We start from the raw sequence: 21,930 nt of genomic DNA, 5'->3' as shown, positions 1-21,930 counted from the left end.
CACAGCCATCTGTAATGAGAACCGATACCCTCTTCTGGCCTACAAGCATACAGACAGACAGACAGAACACTGTATACATAATAAATAAATAAATAAATATTTTTTTAAAAAAAAATCAATGAAATAGATAAGCATCTAACAAAATTCGTGAGTGATAAAAAGGATGGAAAGGGGGAAGAAAAGAAGGGAGAGAGAGAGAATGAAACAGGACATTCTGTTAGAGACCTATTTCTATCGCTGTAATAAAATACCCTTACAACAGGTTTAGCTCATTCCCAGTGGAAGTCCATTACTGAGGGAAGTCATGGCAACAGAAACTCAAGAAAACTGGTGATATCACATGTAGTAATATGAGCGGCAGGGCTGCATCCCCAGCACCCCGGCAGCCTGGCTAGCTTATGCTCTGAAATAACGACACACAAACTGTATTCATTTAAACACTGCTTGGCCCTTTAGCTCTAGCCCTTACAGGCTAATTCTCACATCCCGATCAACCCATCTCTAATAATCTGTGAGCACCGGTCTTAACGGGGGAAAGGTTCAGCATGTCTAACCTGGCGGCTTGCTTCATCGCGTGTGTCTGCCCGGGAGAGTGGAGCATGGCATCTCTCTGAGGCTTCTGCTCCCGAGAGGAGAGCTGTGGAGTCTGAGCTCACTTCCTCTTCCTCCCAGTGTTCTGTTCTGTTTACTCCTCCCACCTATCTTCTAACCAATGAGGGCCAAGCAGTTTCTTTTTATTTAACCAATGACCTTCCTCCATCAATCACACCCATGATCAAGAGCAGAGAGAAATGAAGGCATGTATGGTCACATGCTTGCTTGCCTGCCCTCAGTTCAGTTTCTCCACTCATACAGTTCAGGACCCCTGCCTATACCCCTGTCTAAAGTAGGATAGGTCTTCCTACATCAATTAAAGTAAGTAAGACAATACTTCAGAACAATGGAACAGGAAGGGTTAAATTGGAGTGGGGGAGAGGAGACAGTTAGGGGACAGAATATGTGGGGAGAAATAAATAACACGAAAAACCTTTCAAAAAAGTCATATGAAAACTAGAATCTTTTAAAAAAAAAGAAAAGAGCACACCAATTGGTTGTCCAGTGCCAAATGGTCAGCCCTGAAAATATGCATAAAAGTAACATTATACTGATGGAGCAGATTATATTATATGAATATAATACACATATATGCATACACTAACAATTACTGAAAAATAGACCATGAATAAGAGGGAGAGTAGGGTGAGGTATATGGGAAGGTTTAGAGGGAGGAAAGGAAAGGGATAAATTACATTGTGATCTTTTAAAAATTAATGTATTAACTAATTAATTTAAGAAGAGAATTGGGCGCAATAGCCTTGGAGCTATTGGCAAGAAGAGGGAAATTCAGTTTTCTCTAAGAGTGTAGTCCTGGTAAGTATCCCACACTTCAATGGAAAGCCACACATCCAAGAATATTTGGGCAGCACAAATTGATTTTGACAGGGCAAAAGATACAAAGGTGGGTGGGTAGGGATGGTGGGCTAGATCCTGGAAGTGTTGGGGGAGATTGAATATGACCAAAACACATTGAGTGAAACTCTCAAAGAACCAATAAACAATTTTTAAAACACAGTTGCCTACAAACATGCCCACAAGCCAAACGAATAAAGACAACCCATCACAGAGACTCTTTTCCCAAGAGTCATTTTGACAATTAAAGCTAATGATTATGAAACCCCACTAACATGGAAGAAACAAGGCAATACTAACAGCAGCACTATCCTCAGACATTTGACAATACAGAGTCATTCAGCAAGTCCATTAATATCTTTATGTCAGGAGAGCTGCAATGTTGTGTGTGTAAGAAGAAAAACACAGCACTCTTCTGATCATCCACATAATCTCTTGTGTCAGATGAGTGGGATTGATTACTACGTGCTGTTCCTAGGAGGCCCTCACAGCCTCAAGTCCTGCTGCAACAATTCCTACAGAACACACAGTCTATGTTTACCTTACCTCACATTGTCAGGAGAAACCAAGGACTCCAATGGCCAAGCTTCAAATGCGTTCTAGCAGCAGTGTGAGGTCCATCCCCTCTTTCACTCATCCTTTCTAAAAGGGATCAAAGGAAACTGGGCTCCTGTTAAAATAGTTGCTCATATCCTTATCCTGCTTTCTGTAATCCATTCTTCAGATGTAACTAGGGCTTTAGTCTGTTTTACAAGAGTCTTGTCAGGAGTTCCATTCAAGTTGCAGACCTCCTCATAAAACTTGCTCTCCAGATGGAAGCGGATCTGGTTGCACTCTGACTGTAACAGTTCTGTTGCAAAGCCATTTGAACCAATGAAGCAGGAGTCTCAAGTCATTGAAACAGTAGCAGCCCTTTCAAAGCAAATTGAAATTATAAGTGAGCCAGGCTCAATGGTGTACCCTGTGATTGCAGTGTTCAAAAGGCTGGGGCAGGAATATTTCCAGTTTGAGGCCAGCCTGGGCAACAAAGCAAGACTTTCTCCTAAACAAAACACATAACAACCATGAAAATCAAAATCCAAATAAGCAACTGAAAAGGCCCTTTAGTGTCCTAATTGGACCCAAATTATCTTAACTCATGACAAATATAAATTTACAAGCACCTTCATCACATAGGTACTACATATCTTACCACAGGGACAATCCCAGGGTTATTAGCGTAGTCTACCACTCTGTCTCCTACCAAATGCTGCTGTTTTGGGCAAGATGAAGTGAGAACATTTTAGATTTTATAATTCTTACATGCCATTATTCCTTCCATGTTCAGAACTACTCTGTAAGCTGACTGAGTCTATCAAAACAACTTGGGGGATGTCAATATAAAAATTTAGTTCATGCTGGCTTGTGTGCACATCATTGATTTGGTTGTTCTATTTTGGCATTTCTCATTCATCTATGGCTAGGCCGTGAATTACACTGCTTTGAAAATATGAATAGGGCATGATGTTAACAGTAGCACACACCTTTAACCCAGAAGAGAGGAGGCTCTCTCTGACCTCAAGATTACTCGGTTTGCATAGTAAGCTCCAGGGCAGCCATGACTACAGAATGAGATCATGTCCCACCTTACACACACACATACACACATGCACACACACACACACACAAAGAAACTAAAATGAGAAGAGAAATGAGAAAGAAAAGTGATATAGGCAGAACCTCTAGAATCCATAATTCTCTGCACTGAGCTGAGGCTTGAGTGTTGAAGCTCCTAAAGCTTCAGGAAGGCAACAACAAGCCATTTCTACACTAGAGGCTGACTATGTGAAACAGGCAAGGCAGAGGAGCACAGGAATCTTTACTTTTTCTAGTGACAATAGCTCTTTGGTGATTTATGTCACAAATTCACAGCTTCCTGGAGAAAAATAGTAAACTTAACATGTTTAGTTAATAATTAATCCTAACAGAGAAGTAGTTAAGCCTAACACTGTTCACAGAAAGACTTGGTTGGCACTCAGGAGTCCCCGTACCGGATGCATGGTGAAACTGAAGGACAGCTGTAGAATTTGCCTCCGACTGATGGGCATCCCAGAATTTATTGTCTTTTTGTCCAGATGAAATTGAGATATCACATGTCCCTAAATAATGACTTCAGGAGAATGGTAAAGGTGACTTTCTTTTTTTTCTTTTTTGGTTCCTGTCCTGGAACTAGCTCTTCCAGACCAGGCTGGCCTCGACTCGAACTCACAGAGATCCGCCTGCCTCTGCCTCCCGAGTGCTGGGATTAAAGGCGTGCGCCACCACCGCCCGGCCAAAGGTGACTTTCTTTAGGCTTTTTTTTTTTTCACTTTTTGAGAGAGGGTTTCTCTGTGAATCCTTGGCTGTCCTGAAACCCACTCTATAGACCAGGCTAGCCTCCAACTCACAGAGATCCACCTGCGCCAGCATGCCTGGTTTCTTTAGCCTTTTTAGGATATTCTTGTAAGGCAGAGACATTTATTCATTCAGAGACTAATAAGGGTGAGGCATATATTCAGAAATTTTGGTCTCAACAACAATATCAGGCCATTTTTTAATTTCTCATTTTCTTTTATCACTTCCTCAAACTGCCATTTCTCATTCCAAATTCTTGGATCTACTTAACCAAATGAGATTGTTTTTACACCTCTCTCTCTCTCTCTCTCTCTCTCTCTCTCTCTCTCTCTCTCTCTCCCTCTCTCCCTCTCTCCCTCTCTCTCTCTCCCTCTCTCTCTCTCTCTCTTTCTGTGTCTGTCTCTCTTGATTGTGTATGTGTGTATTTTAGCACAGGAATAGTGTTTTCTTGCTATCTGTATATCTAATTTCTACAGGCTTATAACTTAACCGATCTCACTATTTCTCAAAACCATTGCCACTGAAAGCAATGTAAATCACTCCTCAAACACACCATAAATGATTTCAAATAGAAATGTTCACATGATATAGCATTTAATCCTTTTACTTTTCATATACAATTACAATGCTATTAGACTTTGGAGTAATAAGGAGGGCCAAAACCTGATTCTGCATGGCCTGGCTAAGGACAAGCCTGAATAAGAAAGGATTTTATTCCACAAAGTGGGTGAGCTTCAGAAACTCACAGAGGTAATATTAGGGTAGCCAAAGAACACAGAGAAAAGGGTGGGCAACCCAGCAAGGCAAACAGAATGCAACTCCAGCTGGGCTACTCGCCAAACTGGAGAAAGGAAACAGATGCTCTGGAAGGCAAGCAGATGAGCCTGGTGCACATCCATTGGCAGGACTGTGCTTGAAGCAAGTCCACAGAGCTCAGGAGCCTCAAGTCATGCTGAGAGTTTGGTGACACAGTGTTTCCTCCAGCAGATGAGTTAGCAAAGGATAGAGATCTCATTTTGCCAGTCTATACAACAGTGCTGAGATACCACCTTGAGAAAGAATCCATCATTTAAGAATGAGCTCCCCGCCCCAGTCGGGGGGGGGGAGGTCAGTACTGAGAACAGGGAACAACCACAAGTCAGGAAACCCCAGGGCATGACACAGACCTGAGTGGTAGCTGTGAGAAGTGGGGGACAGGGGGCCCAATATTATCATGCAAAGGTGCAGGTGGCTTAGCTTAAACAGTGAAGTATGTAGCCTTGCTCCCAGTGGCCTGGAGCAGATCTCATAAACTGAAAAAAACACAGTGACCATTCGGTAGCCCTGAGTCTGAGGTCAGCAAGTGCATCATCTTCTTGAGCCATGTGTCTACTCTTCACTGATAACAGAGTCTGACAACTCTGAGGACATGCTGCAACAGGGTATTTGTACTTAGGAGATATTGAATTATGAAACCAGCTCCTCGGCCCATAAAAAAAAATCATCTCAGTTGTTGTGGTTGCTTTTCACATTTCCAACACACTTAGGAGACAGTGCCCCCAGACAGAACAGTAGCCACACAAGAAGACATGATGTAGGAAACTTTGAGAGGGTCAGAGAACCTGCCTAGCCCACACACTGGAGAGCTAAGGATGGGCGGTACTGACCCCTGGTATGTAAAGAAGGGAAACTATATGAGATGAAGATAGCTGTAATGTGCATACATCACAGGCTCAACTGCAGCATAATCCATAGCAAAGACAAAAGCTCACACATTCAACTGACTCTCCTCCATTGGTCATATAATTGGCAGTAGACAAGTTTTGAGGTTTGAGAAAGAAATTTGTCCAATACATTTGTTAGCTTTTTTTCTTCCTATTTTACCTATTTGTTTTGTTTGTTTCTTTATTTTAACTGCCTCTGGTACATTTTCTTAATTAGTCCTTGGTGTGGGAGAACCCAGAACATTATGGGCAGTACCACTCCTGGGGAGGTGCTTCTAGGTTGTAGAAAAAAGCAGGCTGAACAAACCATGGAGAGGCAGCCAGTTAGCAGTGTTCCTCTGTGGCTTCTGCTCAGTTCCTCCCTCCAGGCTCCTGCCTTGAGTTCCTGCTTCAACTTCCCTTCATGATGGACTGCAAGCTGTAAGATGGAATAACTCTGTCCTCCCCACATTGTTTCTGATCGCTGTTTCATCACAGCAACAGAAAATGAAACAATACTGTGATAATGAAGTACTGAATGTTTTCTTAGGGGAAAAAAAAAAAAACCCGTGGCCAGCCCAAGTACCACTTCGTTCAAACCTTTAGGGAGTTAATTACCAACATTCCTCAGACTACTTCACATAGTAGAAGCAGAAGGCACACACGGAACACACTCTGTAAACTCAGTATTGCTCTGCACTCAAAACCAGAGAAAGATAAGAAAATGAAAGCTATATACCAATTCCAAATAGCAGTGAACACAAGAATCAAAATTCTCAATAAACTCCTAGCAAATTGAATTCATGACTTCATTAACATGGTTATGGTAGGATAACCCATGACCAAGTTGGTTTCATCGCAGAGCTGTATGGTAGGCTCAATGTATGCAAACAATAAATTTAACACAGTACATAAATGGACTCAAGGAGAGAAATTACATGATCATGTCAATAGACCAAGACTGACAAAGTTCAGCATTGTTCTATAACAAGAGCCTTCAAAAGCCATGAAATACAAGAAACACATCTCAACATAATAAAGACTGTCTATGACAAACTTATAGCAAATACTGTGCTAAATAGGGAGAAACTGAAAGTATTTCCTCTAAAGGCAAGAATGAGCCGAGGGTGTCCACTCTCTTTACTATATTGAATATGGTTGTGATGGTTTAGCTACAACAAAAAATAATAAGAAAAGAAATAAAAGGTACAGAAATAGGAAATGGAGATGTCAAACTATGCATATCCAAAGAAGATATGATCCTGTACTTAAAAGACCCTAAAGACTCAGTCACAAAATTTGGACCAGACAACTACTTTCAGCAAATGAGCACTATACAAAACCAAAGCATGCTTATCAGTAGCTTTCCTATATATACATAATTAACTTGCCATGAAAGACATTAGGGGGAAATATATCAGATATGGGATTAATAGCTAAAATTACAATCCAAATACCCCTAATAGGGGATTAGTAGAATACATTTTTAGAAACTAGAGAATTAAACACACACACACACAATCAAATTATCAACTGTTGAATGGATTAATGAACTGAATTGACAGTTCTCAAAAGAAGTAAAATATCAAAAAGTATTTGAAAAAGTTTTTAAGAGTTAGCCAATTAGAACTCCCTGTTTAACATTGAGCTTATAATTCACGTTCCTAGAGAAGCTAAATAAGAAGGTGAATCCAAAGACAAACATATAGTCATCCTCCTGAATATTAACCTTCATCAGGCGATGAAATGAGACAGAGACAGAGACCCACATTGGAGCACCGGACAGAAATCTCAAGGTCCAAATCAGGAGCAGAAGGAGAGGGAGCACGAGCAAGGAACTCAGGACCGGGAGGGGTGCACCCACACACTGAGACAATGGGGATGTTCTATCGGGAACTCACCAAGGCCAGCTGGCCTGGGTCTGAAAAAGCATGGGATAAAACCGGACTAGCTGAACATAGCGGACAATGAGAACTACTGAAAACTCAAGAACAATGGCAGTGGGGTTTTGATCCTACTGCACGTACTGGCTTTGGGGGAGCCTAGGCAGTTTGGATGCTCACCTTACCAGACCTGGATGGAGGTGGGTGGTCCTTGGACTTCCCACAGGTCAGGGAACCCTGATTACTCTTCGAGATGATAAGAGAGGGGGACTTGATCGGGGGAAGGGGTGGGAAATGGGAGGCGGTGGCGGGGAGGAGGCAGAAATCCTTAGATAGATAGATAGATAGATAGATAGATAGATAGATAGATAGATAGATAGATAGATAGATAGATAGATAAAGAAAGAAAGAAAGAAAGAAAGAAAGAAAGAAAGAAAGAAAGAACTCCCTGTTTAAAAGCAGGGTATAGTTTAACCCGAATGTTATAATTAATGTATTACATGTATTCTTATGTGCTGAGATTCTTCACCAATTACACATGCAACACAGTTAAATAGAACTGGGAGATACATTCTTTTCTGTTGATGATAGAACTGCCTAAACAGTGTTTTTCAGCATCCATAATTAATAATTTAAAGTTCTCAATGTATATTATTTCAGGGCTGACTACTTAAGAGGCTCATCCCTAGGGAAGACTAATTCTCCCTCCCTCAGCAGCCATTGGCTGTTTTAGTTCTTTGTCTAGGAGTGGAAGCCTGTGAGATTTCCCCTTTACTCTTCAGTATATATATATATATATATATATATATATATATATATATATATATATATCTACTAGTATTGTCCTTGTTCAGGTCTTGGTTAGGTATCTGTATTGCTGAGGTGTCATGGGTAGAAAGGAAAGGGGGAATTATGGAAATATATGAAGTAATAAGGGCGGCGGGGCTGCGTCCCCAGCACCCCGGCTGCCTGCTCGGCTAGCTTATGCCCCGAAATAATTACACGGACACTGTATTCTTTTAAACACTGCCTGGCCCATTCTCTTCTAGGCTAATTCTCACATATTAATTTAGCCCATTTCTAATAATCTGTGAGAACCGGTCTTACCGGGAAGATTCTAGCCTAGTCCATCCTGGGTCGGAGCTTCATCCCGGGAGCGGGGCATGGTGTCTCTCTCTGAGGCGTCTGCTCCCGAGAGGAAAGCGGTCGAGTCTCTGAGCTCACTTCCTCTTCCTCCCAGCATTTTGTTCTGTTTACTCCTCCCACCTATCCTCTAACCAATAAAATGGGCCAGGGCAGTGCCTTTATTAGCCAATGACCTTCCTCCATCATTTCCCCTTTTTCGGTTTAAACAAAAAAAAGGCTTTAACATAGCAAAATTACATATAACAAAACAGTTATCAAGTAAAAGTTACAATAATCTTTATCATAACTAAGGAAAATTATAACTATAACTAATTATTCTTAACTCCATCAAAGACTCCAGAAAGATATATTACCTAAGTAAACAAGAACTAAGAAACTTCAAACTCTAGAAATGACAAAGACATCTCGCTGCCTGGACAGTCACCCAAAGTTCTTTTGTACCGTTGGGGCATCCATCTTCAGCCTTCAGGCCCATGGTATCCAGCAGACATTTCCATAAAGCAGGAAAATTCAAAGTCAGTTCAGTCTCTATCTGTTGTGTCCTGCAGAATGTCTCGCAGACTCTTTCATGAATCAGGAACCCCGAAAGATCATCTCACCTTAGGCAAGTTCAGTAGTCCTCTCTCTGCGGGTTCTCTGTGTCCAGTTTATGCAATAGTCCAGGCAAGAGCAGTTTCTTGCCCAAATGGCTATCAAACTCCATAAGGATCCTCTTCGATGCCCATCTTCCTCTTGAAGTAGATTGGTGCTGCCAGGAGCAGAGTGTCTCATTGTCATGAAAAGTCCTAAATTATTAAAACATTTAAAATGCCATATTCTATAATCTTTGAAAAATATGAAGAATGCCTATCTAAAATATATCTATGTACATCTAGAAAATCTTAACTAACATGACTACAAACTTGACTATTATGATTATCTATTAACAATCTATATTTCTAATTATACATTAAATTTTTAAATGAACTACACAATCACAGTTCCTTAATCAAGATCAGAAACACATATACATATAACAAAATTGACCTTAAATCACTAAAACAAAATCCATATCAATGTAAATTATTCATATCTCTATCATATCCCCCTTTAAATGTAAAAGAACATTTATAAACAATATTTGGGAATATGGGCGCAGTTATTTCTCTCCAAACTGCTTCCTGCTGAATGGGGGCGTCGTTAATTAGGTCTTTCATGGTATAACCTGTGTGCTAGTTTCATCTCAGTTGGCAGTTGAGCGAAGCAATTTTCTGAAGATGTTCACTGCAACCCTTCAGGAGGACGTGGTCCATCATACCAAATCGGAATAGAAGAAATGAACAGCGTCTCATCCTCTGTGAAAACAAAATAAGAAACTCCTTTCCAAAGCATCATGTCCTTAGATCCAAATTTCAAAGTCAAGGCATCAAAATATCTATGTCGGATTAGTTTAGCAGCATTTATAAATAAATATCTTTTAGTAGCTTTTACTCTTTCCTCAGCATTCAAACAATTTAAAGAGAGCACAATAGCATACAGTATCAAAATTTTCTGTGTATTTTCCATCTTTGTACAGCTTTGTTTTAACCTCTATTTCGTTTATTTTTACTTTTAACTTTTTGCTTTTTGAGACAGGTTCTCTGTATCTTTGACCTGAAGTAACTCTGTAGACCAGGCTGTCTTTGAACTCTTAGAGATCCGCCTGTCTCTGCCTCCCAGGCATTGGGATTAAAGGCGTGTGCTACCACACCTTGAAGTCACAGAGGTCTATCTCCCCCTGCCTACCAAGTGTTGGGATTAAAGGTGTGTACCACACACAACTCTCTTCCTTTTTTTTTTGTTACTTTAAGAACTTCAACTTTTAGTCTGCATATATTTTTAACACACTTTAAACCATTCAGAAATTTTCTCTGCCTTTGAATCTCTCTTTACTGTATATCTCTCTTTTTCTGACCACATGAATCTTTAATTTACCAAGCAATCTCAGTAGGATTAAAGGCGTGGCTTTGCCGGCTGGATCCAGCCCATTCCTTAGCTTTCCAGCCTCATGGCTGAGGTACTGGCTGTAGCCAGCAAGCGAGCTTCAGCAGCCTGTGCTTGCAAACCGCACAAACCGCCTGCGTAAAAGAGTCAGAGTTTGTCCTGGCAGGACAGCCCAGAAAGCCGGCATTTTTAAACGGTGCAGCTTTTTTCCTGCTACGACTGAAAACCGAAAAGCATGCGTTCAGCTTTTCGTCAACACCATTTAAGTGTTTCGTGGCAGAACCTCTTAATGAGCTGCAGGCTTTGCAGCTAAAGCTGAGTCAGGAAGCCTCTCTTAGATGAGGCGCTTGCTTGCCTCTGGCAAGCAGAGCAGACCAGAGAACACAGCGAGTCTAGTTGCCATCAAACAAATCGTAGCACTTTACTCCAAATGCTCTATTCAAAAGCTCTGTCTCCCACAGGAGCCAGACAGAGATCACAATGGCGGCACAGCCCCAGGAAGTCGCGCTTTAAAATGACACAGCGTTTTTTCTGCTACTGTTGCCGAATCAGGAAATCTCTCTACAGCATGCCACCAACAAACAGCAAAAATCTGTGTTAAACTCTCTCTCCCTTATTTTTAAGCCTTCTCAGGTTTTTTAAGTGGGTTTAGTCCATCACGTTGGGCGCCATATGAAGTAATAAGGGTGGCGGGGCTGTGTCCCCAGCACCCCGGCTGCCTGCTCGGCTAGCTTATGCCCCGAAATAATTACACGGACACTGTATTCTTTTAAACACTGCCTGGCCCATTCTCTTCTAGGCTAATTCTCACATATTAATTTAGCCCATTTCTAATAATCTGTGAGAACCGGTCTTACCGGGAAGATTCTAGCCTAGTCCATCCTGGGTCGGAGCTTCATCCCGGGAGCGGGGCATGGTGTCTCTCTCTGAGGCGTCTGCTCCCGAGAGGAAAGCGGTAGAGTCTCTGAGCTCACTTCCTCTTCCTCCCAGCATTTTGATCTGTTTACTCCTCCCACCTATCCTCTAACCAATAAAATGGGCCAGGGCAGTGCCTTTATTAGCCAATGACCTTCCTCCATCAAATATATTTTAATTTTAGAAATTAAAACGTATCAATAAAAAAATTTAGCCAATTAGAACTGCTTTAGGGATTTCATTTCATCCCAGTCAGAAGATCTCAAGAAAACAAAAAACAACAGATGCTAGTGTGGGTGTGGAAAAAAGAGGAAGCCATACTCAATGCCAGTGCAAGTGGAAAGGGTTTTTCAATAGCTAGAAATTAGAGGCTGGAGAGATGGCTCACCAGTTAAGAGCACTCACTGGTTTCTCTTCTAGTGGACCAGGATTCAATCCTAAGCACCCATATGGCAGCTCACAACTGTCTGTAACTCCAGTTTCGGGAGAGCTGATGTCCTCTTCTGGGCTCTGATATATTTGCAGGCAAAGCACTCATACACATAAAAAGTATTCTTTAGAAATCTGGAAATAGAACTATCATATTACCCTGCTACACTACTCCTGGGCATATATCCAAAGATATTTTCATATCCATTTTTTGCCACTCTATTTACAATAGCTAAGAATACCAATCATCCTAGGTGTCTATCCACTGTTCTGTGGTTAAAGAAAATGTAGTATATGCACCTCTAGAAAATGTTTCAGCTATAAAGAAAAATTAAATAAATCCTGGCATTTTCAAGAATAAGGAAAAAATTAGAAATCATATTGAATGAAATATATCAGCCTCAAAAAGACAGATACTGCATATCTATCTCATATTACACCACCAAGATTACAAATTGTGCATGGGGGCATGGAGGTAAAAATGAACCCTAAAAGGGTAAGGGAAATGAAATGCATATGCCATGAAAGGAGAAGGGACTTGGGGAAAGAAAAGGACCACTAACCATGGAGAACGAGAGGAATGGGAGAGGATAGTTAAGGAAACAGTGAACAAGAGCAAAGTACAGGGTCTGGAAGGGCGCCTCAGTTGTTAAGAGCACTGGCTGTTCTTCCAAAGGGCTTGAGTTCAATTCCCAACAACCACATGGTAGCTCACAACCATCTGTAATGAGATCTGGTGCTCCCTTCTGGCCTGCAGGCATGCATACATGCAGAGGAGCATTGTGTTCATAATAAATAAATAAATCTTTTTTTAAAAAAAACACAAAGTATAATAACATATGTGTATAAACATTCCAGTCAAGCGGTGGTGGCTCATACCTTTAATCCCAGCACTCGGGAGGCAGAGGCAGATGGATCTCTGGGAGTTCAAAGCCAGCCTGCTCTACAGAGTGAGTTTCAGGACAGGCTCCAAAGCTACACAGAGAAACCCTGTCTCGATACTCCTCACTCCCCCGCCAAAAGAAAAAAGAAAAGAATTCCAAATGATACCAGTACCAAGTTTATAATTTAAAAGTTAAGAAAGTTGGGCGGTGGTGGCACACACCTTTAATCCCAGTACTCAAGAGGCAGAGGCAGGCGGATCTCTGTGAGTTCAAGGACAGCCTGGTCTACCAAGAGCTAGTTCCAGGACAGGCTCCAAAGCTACAGAAAAACCCTGTCACAAAAACAGTTAAGGAAAAGTGTCAGGCCTTGGTGGTGTGCGCCTTTAATTCCAGTACATCTGGAGACAGAGGAAAATGGATCTCTGAGAGTTGGAAGTCAGCTCTACAGTGTGAGATTCAGAACAGAGATCCACACAGAGAAACCTGGTCTTGAAAAACAAAAACAAAACACAACAAAAATTAAGCAAAGTATACTAATTTATAAAGAAAATAAAACTGGTCTTTTCTAAGGGAAACAGAGGAGCAAGTGACTGGGGGAGTGGGAAGGTGGGAGCAACTGGGAGGGGTAGATGGAGAGGAGGCTGTGGTCAAGATGTGTTGTATGAGAGAAGAATGAACAAAAAGAAAAGTAGGTAATGTAATAAAAATGACGTTAAGTTGAATGTCCTCTTTATATATCATAGACTATTCAATTACACAAAAATATTATTCTGCTTTTTGTATGCAACTTTCTATGTTGCATGGTTACTTGCGACTGAGTAGATATTCAGGCGTTTTACCTAGATTTGGCTGTCATATTACTAGCTGATTCTGAAACTAATTATGCATGAGCTATATTTTTTGTATTTTTAAAAATAGAAATTGATTGAAAAGAATTTATTGTAGTGCCTAATTTATAGCATGTACTCAAATATGAATTTTCATTATTTGTATATCTCAATTATCAATAACTAAAAGTTAATGATATTTGATATTATGCAATTTTTATATGAAACAAAGAGCAATAGCACACAAGTACAAAGTAAGAGATTTCAGAAAATGTATTTAATATGTATTTTTGTAGATTTTCTAACATTTTATGTTGGTTTTTAGCCAGCAAGGTATATTATATATTTATGCATATATTTATATATTTATGCATATATATGTAACAATAATACTCAAAGAAAAAGAGTCAATCTATTTGAGAGGGAGTGAAGAGAGGACATGGAAGAGACTGGAAGGAGGAGACATAGGAAGGGTTAAAGGAAGGAAAGGGAAGGGGGAAGTGATGTAATTGTATTTCAATTACTATTTTTTGAGACAGGATCTCACTATGTAGTTCTCACTCTTCTGGAACTTGCTGTAGATCAGGCTGGCCTTGAACTGCCAGAGATCCACCTGCCTCTGCCTCCTGAGTGCTGGGATTAAAAGCATGCACCACCACATCCAGTTCAATTTTTTTAATGAAAAAAAAAGTAAAGCATTATTATGAGTTTCATTGTGAATAAAAATTAACTGACATATATAATTTTGTATTTACAATTTCATACTTCTTCTTAAAGCAGTATCTCTGTAAGCTTCAGGTTTACTTTCCAGAGTCTGCTGAGGTGTGGTGCTTGAATGGTATGTATAGGGGTAGTGTACAACTTTCTCTTCTATGCTTTTAATTTGCAAAGATTTCGTGAAAATCTATTTTACATATATATTCATGTGTGCATGTGTGTATGTGCATGTGAATATGTGTGTTTTTGTGTCTATGAATGCAGGAGTGCAACATAAAGTATTGAGAAGAATGCAGTCTCCAGGTATAGGACAAAATGAATAGATTTTGCTGTGTTTCGGGCAAAACTAATTACTAGGAATTTTTTTAAATACAGTTTAGAATGAACTTATTTGATCAATACATCCAGTATATAATCAATAGATAATCCTTGTAGTTAGTTTGCTAGTCATTGGCAGCACATCTTTGTCAGAGAACAACATTCCTAATTTTAATAAGACTTACAGGGTTTCCACCATTTCAGTTTCTTGGAATGATTTATGTATTTTTTCCCATTTGGTTTGGACTAATTTTAGTTTATTATGTATATTCTGCTCATTGTCTTTCTTCTCATGTATCCCGGGCTGACTTTGTAAAATATATATCTGAAGACAACCTTGAACTTCTGATCCTCCTGCCTCCACTCCTAGTGATGGCATTACAGGCAGGGCTACCACAGCCATTTGCAGGGGGGAGGTATTGTTGTCATTTTTGTTATTGCGCATTGTGTTGCTGGGGATCAAACCCAGAGCTTCATGCATGTTAGGGAAGTACTTAGCTATATCCCCAGGCTCAATTTTAATATTTAGTAGATTTAATGTTTTATTGGTGTATATTCATTGTACACAGCATGGAGTTTCATGAAGTTTGTGTGTGTGTGTGTGTGTGTGTGTGTGAGAGAGAGAGAGAGAGAGAGAGAGAGAGAGAGAGAGAGAGAGAGAGAGAGAGAGAGAGAGAGACTGGGTACATTTGTGCAGTGCATCCACATGAGGGTAGGAACAAATGCCCATGAATGCATGAGGGGAAGCCAGAGGAAGACCTTTAGATCATCCTTATTTTTTAAGACAGGGTCTCTCACTGAACCAGCAACATGCAGTTTCATCTAAGGTGGCTAGCTAGCAAGCTCCTGGGACCCACCTGTTTCTGTCCCTCAATGCTACTGCTCCAGGTGTGAGGGCCATGTGTATATTTGTGTGATATTAGAACTTGGGGACTCATGCTTCCAGAGAGAGTGTTCTTACACACTCCACATCCACTGAGCTCCATAAGGACATTTGCATGCAAATATATAATGTACTTGTTTAAACAATAGTTTTAATAATTATCTGAGAATTTTGTACAATGTAGTTTGGACAATTTCACCCTAACCCGCCCCCAACTCCTCCTATAACCACTCTTTAACTATCCCATCCCTTCCCACTCAATTTTGAGAAGTCTTCTCCTCCTCCTTCTCTTTCTTCTTCATCTTTCTCCATCGAGGTCAGTCTGCGCAGCCTAGCTAGTCTCCAGAGTGTGGTCTACAGTGGTATGTGGTCAACCTTGCTTCATTCAAGAGAACTGACTCTCTCGCCTCAGCTACTGGTGGGATTTTGTGCCCACCTTCCCATCTTTGTCCTAGAATTTTGTTTGGCTGGAGCTTGTGCAGTAGTCAGTCGGTCACAATTGTTGTAAGTCCGTATGTACAACTGCTCTGTTGTATCTGGAAAACAGATGTTATCAACCACCTCTGGCGATTCCTTCCGCTGCTTCCACAAAGATCCCTGAGCCTTGGCCGTTTGTGTGTGTGTGTGTGTGTGTGTGTGTGTGTGTGTGTGTGTGTGTAATATGTAAACCCCTTTAGTGCTTAGCACCACACAGTCTCTTATTCTCTGCACACTGGCTAGCTGGGAGTCTGTGTTAACTGCCATCTACTGTAAGGAGAAGCTTCCCTGATGAGAGCTGAGAGAAGCTCTGCTCTATGGGAATAGCAAAAAAAAAAAAAAAAAGAAAGAAAAGTCACTAAGAATTGTCCATTTAGCAGAATAATAGTATGGGGTTCTCCCCTAGGACATATCTAACTCAGGATTTTGGCCTTTTTAATGGTGACAGGTATGGATAGCATTTCATGGAACAGGACTTAGATCCTCTCCTAACATTTGCGCCACCATCACACCAGAGGTCATATCTGGTTAGACCAGTCCTCGTAGCTTCACAGATGGCTGGTACTGTGGGTTTACTTTTCTCTTCTAGCAGTAGGCATAGCACCTTCCAGCGCCATCAAAGTCAGCCAATAGGGATGAAGGTTCCAGGTGAGTACCACCGTGATTTCTCCATGTTTGGGGACTCAAATGTGCAGTGTCTGTAACAGTCAGGTCGTAATCAGCAAGTTCTGGAGGGTAGTCAAGAGTACTGGAATTGTCTGTTATTCTGGGGGGAGGACTATGTGACCCCCATTGGCCAACAACTTAAAAAGAGGTAACCTATTCCTGGTGTTGGGGATTTGTTTGCTAACATGAGATGTCTCTTTGGGGTATTGTACCTCTATTGTAGGAAAATTCTAACAAGACTTTATATATCTGTATGGCTATATCTTATAATACTTGTATGATGATAGATTTCCTTATGGCTTTTTCACAAGGCATTTCATGTCAGCTATCCCTCCTCATATTCTATCATCTGCCCTCCCCTTCCATGTTCCACTGCAGTGTAATGCTTCTTGTTCCATTATATATCTTTAACTTTTTATAGCACTGTGTTCTAACCCCCTTCTCTTGAAAGACCCTCCTCCTAATAACTCCTTACTAAATTCCTGACCTCTGTGGGTATTCCAAATGAACTACCACTATCTAAACGTTCAAAGCTAATATCTAGAAATGATAAGAAGCATGCCATGTTTATCTTTCTGTGTCTGGGTTGCCTCATTCAGAATGGTTATTTTCAGCTCCATCCATTTACTTGTTAATTTCATTCTTTTAACAGCTGAATAATATTCCATTGTGTACCACATTTTCATTATCAAATCATCAATTGATGGATGTCGTGGCTGTTTCCATTTCCTGGCTATTGTGAGTAAAGCAGCAGTGAATATAGATGAATGCGTATCTCTGTAATAGGATATAGGATCCTTTGAGTAATCCAGGAGTGGTATAACTGGATGACGTAGTAGATCTATTTTCTATTTTTTGAGAACCCCCTCACTGATTTCCATAGTGGTCATGCCAGCTTGCACTCCCCCAAGCAGTGTATAAGTTGTTTTCTTTTCCCCACATCCATACCAGGATATGTTGTCATTTGTTTATTTGATATTGTACTTTTTATGCTTGTGTGCATATTTGTGTGCATGTGTGTTTATATATGCGTGTATACTTTTGCACACATGTGTGAGTCTGTATGTCCATGTGCATGTGGAGACCATAGTACAATCTCAGGTGTCATTCTCAAGAATGTTACCCACCACATTTGTAACAGGCTCTCTCATTGGCCTGAAGCTCACAAATTAGCTAGAATGGCTGGCTGGAAAGGCCCAGAATCCTCCTGCCTCTGCCTCTCCAGCACTAGGATTACAAGCACATGCTTCCATACTTTTTTTTAATGGTGAATTTGGGGAATCAAACTCAGGTCCCCATGTTTGCAAAGCAAGTGCTTCAGAGACGAACCAATCAATAAAATGGACTTTAACCGTGTTCTCCCTAATCCAATGCCATTCCCCTTTCTGGCCCTGCCTATTCCCTTCAGTCCCTCTTATTCATCATCAGTTCCCTTTCTAATTTAATATCACATATACATACATTATGTCATGTTTCTAGATAAAATCTAGATACAGAAACACTTTTAAAATGTGACATTTGTCCTTCTGAGTCTGAGTAAACTCATGTCATATGATAACTTCGCTTGCATCCACTTCCCTGCAAATGACATAATTTTACCTTAACAAAGAATGGGATTTTATTTTAAAATGTCATCAGTGTAAATGTTTTCAAATTTACCGCAAAATACATGAATCGTGATTATCGACTCATTTAGAGTTTTTGGCTTTCTAAGATTCTATATACTTTTGTAGATGACAATGTCAGAGTGAAGCTCGTTGCTTTGTACAATTAATATATGGTTTTCAAAGTTCCCAAAAGGCTATTCCAGCCTCGAGTTAATTTACCCATTTATTCCTAATTTTTGATTAATGTTTGTTTTACATTTAATTACCTGCAGCTCCGGGTAATTTTTATATATCCACAATAAAATGTTATTATTATCTGACACATTGTGACCCTGTCCCTGGCACAGTTGCTAAAATTTTTTTTGAGTAAAGATGCTACACAGATTTCAGAAGACACTACTTAAATGCTATGACTATGAGAAGCAACGTTCCTTCCTGTCATAGTATCATTTGTTGTGGGGATATAAGTAGTCTCTGAGTTGAATGATGTATCACTTATATACTTAGAATATTCAAGTTGGAGTCTACTTCATGACATGGGACAGGAGAAGATTCTCTGTTTCTGTGTTAAGGTTGATTCACTCCAGAAGAGAGCAATCAGAATTGATATATTAAGAGACTTCTATCCTTTTGTAAATGTTTTATTCATGAGAAGACATAGTTCTATCTCCAGATAATGCCTTCTTTCATTGATAACATAGTAGTACGCTTTAGTACCAGTACTTCTGACAAAGTACCAATGTAGAATTTTCTCAATCATTACTCATCTAGGACAGATCTAATATTTCATTTCACTGTGAAGCTCTGGAAAGTAGGCCAATCAATGGTGTTTATGTCTTTGTTCATTCTCAAGGATTCTACTTCATGTTAGTGATATTCTATAAATTTTTCTCCCTTTCAATAAATGCTTGACCTAGTGACTTGCTTCTAATGTCAAAAATAATGAAATGCCAGTTCCAAGATTATCATATGACTGTGCCTTCTGCCACGATCAGACTTCTGGTCTCGCATTTGCTCATTCCGACGAAGAACTTTGCCATGTTGTGTCCTATAGAGAGGCCCACATCTTCAGAAGGAAATGCAGGTATCGTCTAGACAAAAATCAACAACTAACTGAGGCTCTAGCAGGTTGCATCGAATTGAATCTTTCTAAAAACATCACGTTTTATTATCTGGTCATGAATTTACTAGTATCTGATAAAGCTTTGATGAAGAGGAACCCATTAAGGCTTGCCTGGATGCCTGATTTAAATTAAGTGAGGTAATAAATATGCATTGCTTTTAAGCTGCTAATAATTAGTATAAGAATATACTCCTTCACAGGAATTAGGTATTCTCATGCCACTTTAATCACATTTATTTTTTCAAATCCACAATTAAAAATTTTACATTTATGTGTACAGCATGTTTTGAAACATGCATTATATTTCACACATATATAATAAAATGACTAACTCTAAGTAATTAGTATTTATTACTTCCTATATTTAGCCGTTCTGTAATAGGAACACCTAACATTTACTGTCTTAGTGTTTTCAAGAACATAATGTATTGTTAATTATAGACACTGTATAGCATAGCTGATCTCATGAACTTACTCACCCTATTTTAATACTGAAATTTTGTATCCCTTGACCAACCTCACAACCATTCACCACCGTAACCTCTTCATAACCACCTTCTATATGATCAACTATTTTAGGGTCTACATATGTGTGATATTATGTGACATTTGTCTTTCTGTGCCTGCCTTATTTTCTTTATCCATTAATCCACCAGATATTTAAATTGTTTTCACATCTTGTTTATTGTGAATATGTTGTCTACTTTCCCTGCTGTGTCCTCCCCAATCGAGTAAATTATGGATAAATTCATACAGAAGTTACGCATTACAGAAAATGGTCTTTAGTTCATTCTTATCTAATTTTCTTTGAGGCCATCCCCCTTAAAACAGACAATTAATTGATCCTAGGTTACTTTTCTTATTACTTAATCATTCATCAATATCTAAGGCTATGGAAATATCTTTTATGAAAGATTAGCAAGCACTCTATGTCCTTGTACTTCTGACAATGCTTTGCTCCAATCCCCGGAGAGACTCACACAGTTTTGGCATGATACATTTACAAGCACAAGTTTTGCTGCTTCAGCTGAACCTTCACGCCAGTTTTTCACACTCTTAGAACCATCATTCCTAAGAGGATAGGATCAATAGAGATTGTATAAGTGTATCAACTTTTTACAGAATAAAAGCTATTTTATTGTTATGCAGACAAATAAGCATGCTTCAACAACAGTCAGTTTTCAAATTATGTTATTTTTTTATCAAAGAAAAACCAGGAAGAAGACAATCTTGTGAGCTAAAAAGTTCCACCCCAGGTAATTCTAAATAATTTCTTTTTTAAAAAAAATTAAATTTGTACCTTTTTTACCTACTAATTCCTGAGACACTTTCGAGGAATATTTCCTATTGTGATTGCAAAACACTTGCTTTCTGTTATTATGAAGAACTAACCTCAAACTGTGTCTCACAGAATCTAATTTGTGTTTCCTCAAATGATTTTCCTAACATGTGACCTGTTATTTAAATGTACAGAAGTCTGTATTCTAAATTTCCAAGCTGATTTATTTTTACTTTTAACTTTCAATGGCACTAATGATTACAACTGTACCATCTATGATGTTAGTGTTGATTATCAATTTGACAGTATCTGGAACCAACTAAGAGACAAGCCTCTGGGCAGGCCTGGGAGGGAGTACTGTGGTTAAGTTAACCGAGGTGAGAAGAACCAGCCTCATCGTGATGGTGCCATTCCCTGACCTTGTGTCCTGAACCGCTCAAGAAGGAAAGAGGCAGCTGCACACCCAAGCTCATCGTAATCTGCTTCCTGACTGCAGATGTAACGTGTAGACAAGTTCCTGCCACCCGCATTCCTGCCACAGGAGACTGTCCCTTCACACTGTTTGCCAAAATAAATGCTTTCTCCCAGAAGTTGCTTTTGTCAGGGTGTTTTATCAGAGCCACAAGAAAAGGAACTAAGACATCCTCTTAGACTGATACTTCATTTGTGCTTATTTTTTCAGTAAACCACACGTCTTAATACCGTTCCCCCCTGAATTGTCTTTGCCCTGACTCTGGCAGTCCTACTAGAAGCAGACAGTAAAACCCACATGCTGCAATATATTTTGTAGTTTCCTCTAGCAGATAAACTAGTCTGTCAATTTTAAGTTAGGCTTCCCACAGAAATATCTGAAATGGACAAGATGCCTCCAGATTAGTGGCCACAGTGGAACATGAGTGGCCTGTAGAACAATTTCTGTCAGATTGCTCATCTTTATCTGAAATCTCATCAGCCTGGCTGTTATTGGTCAGCATTCTAATCCATTGAACCATCACAGAGTCACCCCTGAAGTCACTTGCAGCATTATAGGCTTTCTTGAGTTTGGTTGGCCAACGTTTTCCAAACTCTTGCTGCAAACCAATACCAATGCTCTTCCACAACGTTTTAGGCCCAGCAATAGCTGTCCTCTTTCTCTTTTTCTTCACAACAAAATATACTTTCTATTTCCAAATATTTTTACCAAATTTGTTCTTTAGTAATTGTCCAAATGTACATAATGCATACTGACCACCCTTGTAGCCTACCCTCTCCCATCTTTGTATGATTCCATCGTGTACACTTTTAATTCACTCATCCCATTAAAGTCTGCC

General features: G+C 39.8%; 1 long non-coding RNA gene across 1 annotated transcript in view; it reads left to right on the top strand.

Annotated features, from left to right (window-relative positions):
* The window catches only part of LOC121444297, a 56,341-nt gene extending 35,141 nt beyond the window's left edge, over positions 1–21,200 (top strand). Inside the window, exons 4-7 of the long non-coding RNA XR_005973776.1 lie at positions 17,264–17,349; positions 19,136–19,302; positions 20,550–20,597; positions 20,927–21,200. This is a non-coding gene — a long non-coding RNA (uncharacterized LOC121444297). The remainder of the gene's footprint in view (positions 1–17,263; positions 17,350–19,135; positions 19,303–20,549; positions 20,598–20,926) is intronic.
* The last annotated feature ends 730 nt before the right edge of the window (positions 21,201–21,930 follow it).

The sequence above is a fragment of the Microtus oregoni genome, unplaced genomic scaffold (assembly GCF_018167655.1).
Source record: "Microtus oregoni isolate MIOR12 unplaced genomic scaffold, Mior012 000121F_000, whole genome shotgun sequence".
Classification (NCBI taxonomy): domain Eukaryota; kingdom Metazoa; phylum Chordata; class Mammalia; order Rodentia; family Cricetidae; genus Microtus; species Microtus oregoni.
The sequence above is the reverse complement of the archived record's forward strand: the minus strand, read 5'-3'. Positions and strand labels throughout refer to the sequence as shown.